This window comes from Rhincodon typus, chromosome 15, assembly GCF_021869965.1.
Source record: "Rhincodon typus isolate 14 chromosome 15, sRhiTyp1.1, whole genome shotgun sequence".
NCBI classification, from domain to species: domain Eukaryota; kingdom Metazoa; phylum Chordata; class Chondrichthyes; order Orectolobiformes; family Rhincodontidae; genus Rhincodon; species Rhincodon typus.
The window spans coordinates 5,085,063-5,089,639 of NC_063346.1; the positions used below are offsets into that span (position 1 = coordinate 5,085,063).

The 4,577-nt window shown below is 43.1% G+C and overlaps 1 protein-coding gene across 1 annotated transcript in view; it reads left to right on the forward strand.

Annotated features, from left to right (window-relative positions):
• The first annotated feature begins 701 nt into the window (after positions 1 to 701).
• LOC109935108 (cadherin-11-like) overlaps positions 702 to 4,577 on the forward strand; it is a 555,370-nt gene continuing 551,494 nt past the window's right edge. Inside the window, exon 1 of the mRNA XM_048605952.1 lies at positions 702 to 1,240. The gene's annotated coding sequence lies outside the window, so the exon portion shown is untranslated. The remainder of the gene's footprint in view (positions 1,241 to 4,577) is intronic.

Consider the following 4,577-nt stretch of genomic DNA (forward strand, 5'->3'; position numbering starts at 1 on the left):
CTCACCAAAAATAGCAGGATTCTTCCGTTTGGAAACAAATGTGGATTCACTTATAGTTGACAAAAAAAATCCTATCTGGATCCGTGCCCAGGTTTTTGTGTGCGTGTGGGGAGGGGGAGGGTGGTGAAAACCATTCCAAATTGGCATCGGGAAATTCCGCACGGCGAATAGCCTTACCCCCATGAAGGCTTCACAACTTGGAAGCATACTTCGGTACGACAATATAAATACGCGATTTAAAAAAAAATTCAAGCTTGTCATTAAAGTTCTGACAAAACAGTTTCCTACGTTGAGCTGTGACCATTGAGTGCTCTCCCTTCCCAGCTGTGTGAAATACAACTCAGCGGCTCTAGGCTGGAACTGGGAGAGGGTGAGTCAGGAACTTGTGTCGATGCTGGGTCAAATAGGCTTTCGCTAAAGCTGTTTTTTTTAGGCTTAACGTGAGTCGGCAGCGGTGTGTAAATTTTCCCAAGCAGAACTTGTCGCTTTCCTCTTGTTTAATAACCCCCATCTCTTGTCCCGAAGACTTTCACTTCCTATCTCCTGTGCAGTTCTCTCTGTGTGTGTGTGTGTGTGTGTGTGAATTTACCAGGCTCTTCCTCCTAAATGTTTCTGAATGCAAACTCCCTGGGGTAGACAGAGAGAAAAAGGAAGGGGGGGGGGGAGACTTCACAGCGTCTCATTGGTTGAGACTGTTGAACCCAATTTAAGACCGTTGACAAAGATACATAGAGAGAGAGCAAGACCGCTTTCTGTATCTGCAGAGCGAGATAGCAGGTTCTTCTGACCACGGGCTTGGTGTAAATTACCCAGCCCATCTTTTAGACGTTAAACGCCGTTTGTCTGCCCCTCTCTCTCTCTCTCTTTGTGTGTGTGTGTGTGTGTTTATGTGGGAGGGGAACGTGTGTGGACCTCCCTCTCTTGGATCTACTCTCATCATCCCTCTCTCTCTCTCTCTCTCTCTCTCTCTCTCCCTGTCTCTCTTTAGTCCTGAGTATTGAAGTGCGGCTCGGAGGCAGAGTAGTATAGCTGTAGCGTTGACGGTTCCTTGTGGCGAATTCTTTTCAAAAGCAACATAAAATGCATCTCCTCTGCACGGCTGTGTGAACACATTCCAGCATATTACCACGCAAAGAAAAGAGAGAGAGAGAGAAACATCCCGTGCAGTTAATGAGGATTTGCTAACTGCTTTTTATACAATCAGTTGACAACGAGTAACTGAAGCTGATCTCTTTTTAAGGTAGGATTCGTTTAAAAAATATGTATGTATAAACATAAATTCGTGGTAGTGTGCAGAAGATTTTGGAATGATTTGTTAGTAATGTAATCCATGTCGGTTTCGTTTTAAATTGAAAACAGAAAGGCTACACTGAATATGGGAAAAATTTTGTGGTTGAATGAAAAATGATTCCTCTTGAATAACCATAATATGAAAACCAATTGTGTTTTTTTTTCTCTTTTACATGTTTAGACAATGAAAGAAACACGCACACATACACACGACACAGAGGCTATGCTATTGCATCTCACCATTTCTGTTCTGATGAATCTCGCCGGGACTACAGCGGAATTTTTAGCAGGCAGCTGAGCAATTTCAATCCGCTATAGCGGGACTGGGACCCTGCCTTCCAAATCCTCCACCCCCTCCGCCCCCCCCCCCCCCCCCCCCATCTGCGCCGGGGTTTGGGGGGAGGGAAGTGAAAATGTAGGAATGAAATGTCAAATTGGTCCCATTTTAAACGTTTCTTGTTTGGAAGGTGCGTAGTGGAGGATCTGTGTAGCTAACCCATGAAAGGGTCAATTGTCTACAGTAAATACATATTCGATCAGTTGTGTTTTGGGGTGTGTGTGCGTGAGAGAGAGGGTTATGGGGTCGAACTCTGTTTTGATTCGAAACAATCAATTGCTGTTGTCGACAGAGGTTTGGGCAAAGTTGGGAGCCTAATAATCGCCTCCATTGGAACCAAAGTGCCCTCGATTACTGAGAAATTGTGCGGGGCTTTCGCTGACTGTGAGTGAGTTTTGTACACAGAACCAAAATAGAGTTGGCGGGGAGATTATTTTTTTTTTTGTTTTTGCTGGTTAAATGTCAAATTAAGGTTTAAATCCGGAAAATAGACTGATAAAGGTAATTGAGGTGACAAATTTAGCAAATTGATCAGACCAATTCACTGAGGAAATATGAATGGACAGGATTTGAGAAAAGGAAACGGTAAAAGGAACAGATGCTTGAGGAACACATTTTTGACAGGGGTACCGGTAAATGTTGGAGAGCCGAGAGATTGATGTGTGGGCGGGTGCCATAGGAAAAAAAAGACATTGGGAAATGTGAGAGGCTAGGAATTAAAAGAAAATAGAGGTGTAATTTTGTAAAATGTATTTGAGAAAGGTGGGAGATACATTATTATTTTTGAGGAAAGTGTGGGGATGAGCAGGGGAAGGAACAGAATGTGAAATCCTGAACGGAAATTTCACAGTCTACAAGATGTGAGGACTTGAAAGCAAAAAACAAACTGGCCCGTTGAAGAAATCATGAATGAAAAAGGGAAAAGAATGATGAGAGAGAGATAGATGGCGAATTAACAAAAAATGTAGCGATACATTAACTGGGAGTACAGTAATTTCAGTGCAGTTCCGGAGAGGAGCTCCCTACTGTCCCCGAACTATTGTCCCCGAACGTAGCGAGTCAAACTGGAAAGTAAATTCACATGTGGCGCCTCCGACTACATATGCAGGAAGACTGAGGTCTGATTGTGTTTGGGGAGGTGAGGCGGTGTTGAGACTCTCTGCAAAATGGTACAAGACTCTATTGTGTTAGAAATTGGGCGTAAACCCGAAACGTCGACTTTCCTGCTCCTCTGATGCTGCCTGACCTGCTGTGTTCCTCCAGTTCTGCACTGTATTGACTCTGACTCCAGCATCTGCAGTTCTTACTATCTCTCCTCTCTCCCCCCGCAGTTACAAATACAATGACAACATAATTTTGAGCTTGCACCCTGATAAACGGTTTCAAAATGTTGAGACAAAATGTTCGTGTTAGATCAAGTCACAATACTTCATCGATGGGGAAAAGATACCGTCAAATGTTCACCAGCTCACGTCGCTTTTTCGCCATCCACTATAAAGCCAGCGATTGTAGTGTTAAAACCGATCTTAAAGAAACGGTTTGAAAGGTTAAAATAATGTCCTCGCTCTGAGCCACGTTCCAGTTCATTCAGCAGCATCTTTCAGATTCAAAATTGGAGAAATACTTTATCTTAAAGGCTTTAGGAGCAAGGGGGTGGGGGTGCTAATTGGGTAGAAAGACGGTAGAATTCAAGATGGGCGGAATGGCTACGTTCTGTGCTGAAGGATTCAGTGATACACAATAGAACAGCAACCACAACAAAAAATAAAGGACTGAAGATAACCAGGAACTCAATGAGTAAGAGGTGTAAGAACATAGATGGAGTTTGTCTTGTTTTATATATATATATATATAGAATTTCTGTTATTAATTTAGGCGTCGGGGTATGGTGACTTAAACACTTTTCACGGCATTTTTGTTTGTAAAATATAAGTGACACGAATTACTATTCTGTTGCATTCAACATCTTTTGTCCCCGCCCTAGCCTCACTGTCTTGTCGGACAGTGGGGGTAAGATTGGATGGAACCGTTATAAGTTTTGCCTGCGTGTGGAGGAGGTGTAGAAAGGACAGAGTACAGGATTTTTGTTGGCGGAGTAGTGTGTGGAATCAGATGTCAAAATTGCTTTCTCCATCCAGTGAAAGCGTAGTAGTCACTAGAGGGCACAGTGACTCTATGAGATACTCAATCCCCATTCTGCCATTTGGGACTCTGAATCACAGCCCGCAATATCTAACACTCGGTTCGAGTTCTGCTGGGTTAGGATAGTTCGTTAGCTGGACCGGAGTTTTGTTGCTGCCTCTGAATTGTCAGCTCCTTATTCTCGCTCCCACTGAGAGAGATAAAAAAAGTCAGAAACAGGAGACAGCGAGAGCCATGTCTGTGTTCAATCTCTTCGGGAAGAAAATGCATGAGCAAGAGAATGAGTCAAACAAAAGGAAGATATCCAGATTACTAGATTAACAGCAAAACAAAAAAGATATTTTACAATTTAAAAAAAAAACCTAAGTTTTTTGAGTTGCTATGTAAAAGCCTCAGAATGAGCTAATTGTGTTTTTTGAACTAAGACGTCTCTTGTTTGGTTTCCCTCGCATGTCTGCTGCACACGCTGGACTGCGGTCTCACTAAACTATTTGTTTAACGAGTAACAGGCGATCAGGAACTGGTTGGAAAAGTTTCTCATTCTCCCGGCTCTGCCAGCACTTAATAAAAAAAACAGATCAGGAAGATTGAAGGCTCTATCCCCCTGAGTTGGTGCCAATGGGAGGTGCTGACACTCTCATTCCCTAAACCAGGCTCTGGAAGGGTTAGTCTCAGAGAGAGAGAGTGTGTGTGTGTGTATTCAGCAATAATGACAATTGGGCTTTGGAGTAATGTGATGCCTCTATTGTTGAACAAACCTAGACTCAACACCTATAGAAGCCAGAGATACTAGAAATGCCGATGCTGG